The sequence below is a fragment of the Oncorhynchus gorbuscha genome, linkage group LG22 (assembly GCF_021184085.1).
Source record: "Oncorhynchus gorbuscha isolate QuinsamMale2020 ecotype Even-year linkage group LG22, OgorEven_v1.0, whole genome shotgun sequence".
In the NCBI taxonomy this organism is placed as follows: Eukaryota; Metazoa; Chordata; class Actinopteri; order Salmoniformes; family Salmonidae; genus Oncorhynchus; species Oncorhynchus gorbuscha.
In genome coordinates, this window is record NC_060194.1 from 14,163,562 (window position 1) to 14,171,074 (window position 7,513).

Consider the following 7,513-nt stretch of genomic DNA (forward strand, 5'->3'; position numbering starts at 1 on the left):
GATAAAATCAAAAATGTGAAATTATCGGGACGCCAGGGACTGCTCAAAGAAGGGTAGGCAACGACATTGGGATATTTTCTCCGATCTCAAAAAACGTGTCGGGGACAGCTAAATCGGGGCAAAATCGTGTAGTGTACAACTGGCTTTGCTGAGAGAACTTTTCTCATACAGGAGAATTAAAGGCGCAGTGTACACATTTTGTGTAATACATTTTTTTAAATAATAATAAAGACCTGTTATATCAGGTGGTGCTGCAACACCGTCAGCACCCCTACTTCCCATGTCTATACTAAGTGCCATTATTGTATTGGTTGCACAAGTGCTTATGCAGAAGTTGTTATTTGCTCGTATTTATAAACAGTCTGTTGTATGAGCACGCTAGAGTGTCTTTTTGCGCTTGTATAGTATAATGCTTGTATGGATGTCAACCCCAATACGTTTACAGTGCATCCGGAAAGTATTCAGACCCCTTGACTTTTTCCACATTTTGTTACTTTACAGCCTTATTCTACAATGGATTAAAAATCATCAATCTACACAAAATACCCCATAATGACAAAGGGAAAAATAGTTTTTTAGAAATGTGGGTAAATTTATTTAAAAAATAAACAGAAATACCTTATTTACATAACTATTCAGACCCTTTGCTGTGAGACTCGAAATTGAGCTCAGGTGCATCCTGTTTCCATTGATCATCCTTGAGATGTTTCTACAACTTGAATGGAGTCCACCTGTGGTAAATTCAATTGATTGGACATGATTTGGAAAGGCACACACCTGTCTATATAAGGTCCCACAGTTGACAGTATATTCAGAAAAAAAAAAAGACATGACGTCGAAGGAATTGTCTGTAGAGCTCTGAGACAGGATTGTGTCGAGGCACAGATCTGGGGAAGGGTACCAAAACATTTCCGCAGCAATGAATGGTCCCCAAGAACACAGTGGCCTCCAACATTCTTAAATGGAAGACGTTTGGAACCACTAGGACGATTCCTAGAGCTGGCCGCCTGGCCAAACTGAGCAATAGGGGAAGAAGGGCCTTGGTCAGGGAGGTGACCAAGAACCTGATGTTCACTCTGACAGAGCTTCAGAGTTTCTCTGTGGAGATGGGAAAACCTTCCAGAAGGACAACCATCTCTGGAGCACTTCACCTATCAGGCCTTTATCGTAAAGTGGCCAGACAGAAGCCACTCCTCAGTAAAAGGCACATGACAGGTTCAGCTTTCAAAAGGATAACGACCCTAAGCCAATACAACGCAGGAGTATTCTTCGCAGGATTGGCTTCGGGACAAGTGGCCCAGCCAAAGCCCGGACTTGAACCCGATCAAACATCTATTGATGCGCCGCTCTCCATCCAACTTGACAGAGCTTGAGAGGATCTGCAGAGAAGAATAGGAGAAACTCCCCAAATACAGGTATGTCAAGTTGTAGTGTCATACCCAAGAAGACTCGAGGCTGTAATTGCTGCCAAAGGTGCTTCAACAAAGTACTGACTAAAGGGTCTGAGTACTTATGTAAATATGATATTTAAGTTTAGTTTTAATACATTTGCAAAATAATTTAAAAACCAGTGTTTGCTTTGCCATTATGTGGTATTGTGTGTTGATTGATGAGAATTTTAAAAAACAATACATTTTAGAACAAGGCTGTAATGTAACAAAATGTGGAAAAAGTCAAGGGGTTTGTATACTTTCCCGAATGTATTGTATGTCATCATTACCAATCAACTGAATTACAGCAAAAAATCACTTTGGCTACCACTACCGATTTCTGTGTGCTAGCTATGCTTGCCAGCTTATAATAAAATAGTTTTTCATGTGTACTTTTAACAGACCTTAGATTTATTTAAAAGTGCATTCACCCTATCGCTGAGACCTATCCAGTTGTTTTAGGAGTTGCTTCTCGACAGAGCCTATATAGTATGATAACATTCTGTAACGTTTTGGTGTTCGGCTGTTCGACATTGCACCTTGCATCATAAATAACTTCTCATGATTATTTGTAAGTCAGTCAGCCACCCATAAGTCAATCAGTTACCCAGTTACCCATAATACATCATGGATTTGATGCTCTGGAACACCGCCTTTTTCTTGAGGCAAGCCAAAGGTCAGTAGCCGAAGTCCATGTCACTTCATTGGTGATTGGTCAACAGTAGGGATTCTACAACAAAGTGTTTGTCATTCAACGATAGACGACTAATCTTCACTGAAATACTGCTCCAAACATTTTAGCGAGATGCAAAATTGTGCAACTAAGACCTCGGCAAAAACATTCAAATTAATAACACATTTCTTCAGTTATCTTAGATGAATTCTCACTATTCTGAGGAAGTGTACTGGCTACGGCATCTCAAGAGGAACAAACAGTAATATTGTCAATTTGTTCTTGTTTTTCAATCAAAGGTATTTGTATATTTTAAGGGAGTATGCAAGCACAGACTTTCACTTTGCCTAGCCGAGTTCTGGTAGGAGCAAACCAAGCCCATGTATGTGTACAGCTTTAATGGGCAGGGTGGATTGGCCATCTGGCAATTCAGGCAAATGCGAGATTGGCTGTACCATTTTATTTGTTGGGTGGGGTGGTTGAAAATGTACATAAAAAAAAAAATTAACATAAAAAAATAAAACAATGAAAAATATGACATAGCCGGCATCCCATGAGCCTGTTAATATAGTGGCCCAGTTTTCTGATTGGCTGAGCTAAGGTCATGCAAACTCACATTCATCCTCTGTTATCAGTTAGACAGCCAAGATCATTGATTGTAAAAATAAATAAATAAAGTCCCTATAAACTTAGAAAGAGCACATTCTATGTTGTCACCTCACTCAACTTCCTATGATTCGGTCAAACAGTAAAGTGCATTATCCTCATAATTCCTGTAAATAAAGTGTCTTCCCTGCCATTGTGCATGTGCCCTCGCTGAGGCCTGTTACTGTGATGAATTAATTTTATGAATGAATTTTAATAAAGCCCTATGAAATACTTTCCAAAATGATAACTCATGATTTGGGTCTGACCAAATCACAGGCTGCTGCCACCACGGGAAACTGTTAGCCTGCAGCCCTGTTAAAAGTAATTAACACTTAGGCTAAGTGTTGATTCAGGGGAACACATATGACAGGCATTCATTTGCAATATAGCCTAAGTAGTTATCTTGTTGTTTATAACGCAGACAGACAGAACAAGAAGACACACCGAGTGACCGCAGAGAAGATGCGGAGACAGATAGAAAGCACAACAGGTTGGTAAACAAAATGACTAGAGCAGAAGCACCATTATAGTGGTGAGTTTTATCTCCAGTGGTGTTTTTACATATTGTATTTGTTTTAAACAGCTGGTTAAAAGGAGGACCATGTTTTGCCAGTCACTAGTATAGAACTGGTTGAGAAACGCTGTACCGACAATATTGTGTCAGCATTATTGTATGTGTATAAGTATGGTGTGTAGGGTCAGGGTGTGTGTTTGGGAATGGGGTGTGTGTGTGTATGACTGGGGGTGAGTTGGTGGGGGTGCAGTGATGTGGGATGGTGTGGATAAAATGCTAGGGCCGAATTATTGTCCCAGTCCACCCCTGTTAATGGGACAGTGGTTAGGGCATTTGTAATCGGTGCTGGTGGCCTACGTTCGAGACCCACTATGGGAGTGTGATGAAGAGGCTTTGCGCCGACATCGCACTGTGACTAGTTCCCTGTTTTGTTAAAGTTTATAGCCAAATTATTTCCGTATAACAAACACCTGCGCTTACACTTCTGGGTAGCCTCCACTGCGAATAGTTTCTGCGCTCAAAACAACTGGGAACTCTGAAAAATACGAGCTCAGACTTGGATAATCGATTTGAACTGTCATCCAACTCAGAATTTCAACTCAGGAACTCTGACCTCTTTCTAGAGCTCCGACCTGAAAATCACTGACGTCATGATTTGACCTTGTGTTTTTCAGAGCTCTCAGTTGTTTTGAACGCGGCAAGTAAACAGACGGCTGCCGGTCAAATGCAGTGGTTATAGGAAAGGTGAAGTCAGCACGTTCTGTGTAAACGTCATCACGTTTACACGTCTTACTCTGATATTTAAGAAGTCTGTTGCAGACCTTGAGGAGGAAGGGGCAGTCCCAACAATGGCTGTTTTGAGCTAGAGTTGTACATACTGAGTGACCTTTGAAATAATTATATTTTTGGGGTGGAGATTTTCACTGTAAATAGTTGTTATTGGAGATGGACTCCTTCGCTGGGTGCAAAAAAATGTAAATATAAAACTAATGTGATGGAAAATGTTATGTTGTATCTTTTCTTCTTACCAATTTCTGTGTTCTATGTTTGTGCTTTTCTGATAACCATTTTCTGTGTTCATGCAAGTGACTGATTGAACGAACCCTCACTATCAGTATCTGCAATTTGGCCAGACCCTTGTTTTGAGAATGAAAGATATCTCAGTTTCAAGGTCTCAGCTTAGAGAGAAGATGCCTCATGAGGTGTTGGTCTGGCACATGCATGACCCAGTATTGGGTGAAGCAAACGTTAATGATGAATTAATTATGAATGCATAAGCTAAATAATGCAAACATAAGTTGTCTGTATATAAGGGATCTAACGGGACTGCCCCGGGGGGAGCTCATGACAGTTCACTATGGTGCATCAGGTTTGTTGGAACCTCTCCAGTTTACTATTAATAAATTATGATTAATTTCAGATTGACTTTGAGTGTCCCATGCGTGGAATTTCCATGACACTAAGAACTCTGTTGTCTTGCGCTTCCCTGACATCTCCCCAGGCCCTCAACATTCTACTTTTCTACATTTGGTGGCAGCAGTGGTCCCAGGCCAGCAGGGGGCCACCTAGAATGAGAAGAAGGTTAGCACCAGGAGCACGCTGACGAAGTTGGCTGAATCAGGAGAACAGCCGGAGCAGGAGTTCCGTGAGGATGAAGAAGAGTTTGGGAATCCAGAGGGAGAAAATGAGAATGATGGTGGCGCCAGGAACGGGGCAGTGCCAGGCACAGAGCCTATGCCACCAGAAATTGCTGATCTGGGTCAGTCTCTACGGGCCTTCATGTGGAACCAGCATGAGAGGAAGCACCAAGTGAAGGAGTCCATTTCTAAAAACAACTATTTACAGTTGTTTGTAACTTTTTTTGTACATATTGTTTCTGCCACCATGTCTTATGACCGAAAATAGCTTTTTGACAGCAGAACAGCGAATGCTCACTTCCGACTGGACAAAGATTTTTTTTCTTTAATGATTCGGAGGTGAAAGATTTACACCTCCTACTGGACCAGGCCCAAATCCCCATCATTCGCATGAAGAGGAGATGCTGATACAGAGGGTGCAGCTTTGGGTGCTTGGTGAGAATTTGTTGGTGAGTGGATAATCCACCGTTACCATCCGTCCGACTAGTGAACGTGCGATCATTGGAGAATAAACTGGATGAGCTCCATTCGAGACTATCCTGCCAATGGCACATTAAAACTGTAATATCTTATGTTTCACCGAGTTGTGGCTGAACGAGGACTTGGAAAATATAGAGTTGGCTGAGTTTCCGTGCATCAGCAAGACAGAACAGCAACCACCGGTAAGATGGGGGTGGTGGTCTGTCTATTTGTCAATAACAGCTGGTGCGCTAAGGAAGTCTTGAGGTTTTGCTCGCCTGAGGTAGAGTACCTCATGATAAGCTGTAGACCACACTATTTACCAAGAGAGTTTTCATCTATATTTCTCGTATCTGTCTATTTACCATCACAAACCGATGCAGGCACTAAGACTGCACTCAACGAGCTGTAAGGCCATAAGAAAACAAGCGAAAGCTCACCCTGAAGCGGATTCATCTGATGGCATTGAGGAGAATGTGACTTAATATGGCTTAATCAATAATCGCATTGACGACATCGTCCCCACAGTGACACTACACACGTACGTACACATCCTAACCAGAAGCCATGGATTACAGGCAACATCTGCACTGAGCTAAAGGCTAGAGCTGCTGCTTTCCAGGAGCGGGACACTAATCCAGACGCTCTATAAGAAATCCCGCTATACCCTCTAACAAACCATCAGGCAAGCGTCCAAACAGGACTAAACTGGGACTAAACACCTCCCTCTAGAACTGGATCCTGGATTTCTGGACGGGCTGCCCCCAGATGGTAAAGATTCGCAACAACACATCTGCCACACTGATCGTCAACACGGGGTCCCTCAGGGTTTAGTCCCAATATTTTTATTTTACCATTATTTTATTAGGCAAGTCAGTTAAGAACAAATTCTTATTTTCAATGACGGCCTAGGAACAGTGGGTTAACTGCCTGTTCAGGAGCAGAACGACAGATTTTGGTTACTAGTCCAATGCTCTAACCACTAGGCTACCCTGGCATGGGTCCTCAGATCCTCAAAAGGTTCTGCAGTTGGAATCAAGAGCATCCTTACTGGTTGCATCACCGCTTCGTATGGCAACTTCTCGGCATCCGACCACAAGGCACTATAGAGGGTAGTGCGCACGGCCCTATACATCACTGGGGCCAAGCTTCCTGCCATCCAGGACCTCTATACAAGGCGGTGTCAGAGGAAGACCTCACAAATTGTCCTTGACTCTAGCCACCCTAGTCAAAGACTGTTCACTCAGCTAACGCACGGCAAGCGGTACCTTCAGCAGCCTCCTCTGCTACTCCAGATATTTCACTCTTATTCTACACCTGTTGTCTACAAAACATGTGACAAATAAAATTGGATTTGATATGATTTGATGTCACTGTACAGAACAATCCCTAGCTGATGGTAGGAGCATCTCGCTCTGATACTCTAACAACCCAAACTACCCCAAAAGGTATAATAGCCTTACACTCACATTCAAGCTTTCACAACTCATTCTATCAACATAGTAATGTTTATTTTGACATCATGTATTGTTACCACTACCATTTAGCATAAGGTTGAAATGTTATTTTAATTTTATACTCATTCTCCTAAAACAGGCTGTCTGAAATACATTTCCCAGAATGCACTGCATCAAACACTACAGTATGGAAGAGAACAATATAACAATTTAACAATCTTATGACAAAGAAAAATAATGTTTGAGTTATCTTTGAGTTATAATCAAACACATTTTTTTAAACGGTCTGTGTATTCTATGCATAAATGGTCTGTGTATTCCTTTCATATTTCACTTCTCAGTTGAAAAGATTTGAAATGGTTTAATTAAATTACACTTCCTTTCATTCAAATTCAATTCAAATGATGCTTCCTTTGAGATGTGGCCAATTCAAATTCATTTTTTGGGGTCAATTCGGAATGAATAAAATTCAAACAAACAATTTTAATTGAATTTGAGTTGGCCTCACCCCATAGGTGTGTCAATTGGCCCCCGATGATATCAAAGCAGGACAGAACTTATAGTGTGCATTGTCCCATGAAACGTCATAACCATATACAATCAGTGAACAGAGGCATAGAAAACATTGACCTAATGAAACACTGAGTGTGTGTATATTATAATATTTACTGTAACAAACTAAAATGACCAATTGA

At 41.5% G+C, this 7,513-nt stretch overlaps 1 long non-coding RNA gene across 1 annotated transcript; it reads left to right on the forward strand.

Annotated features, from left to right (window-relative positions):
- Window positions 1-1,242: 1,242 nt before the first annotated feature.
- Window positions 1,243-7,513, forward strand: LOC124010028. Its single transcript, XR_006834349.1, has 3 exons — window positions 1,243-1,415; window positions 3,173-3,241; window positions 4,767-7,513. It is a non-coding gene; the product is annotated as an uncharacterized LOC124010028 (long non-coding RNA).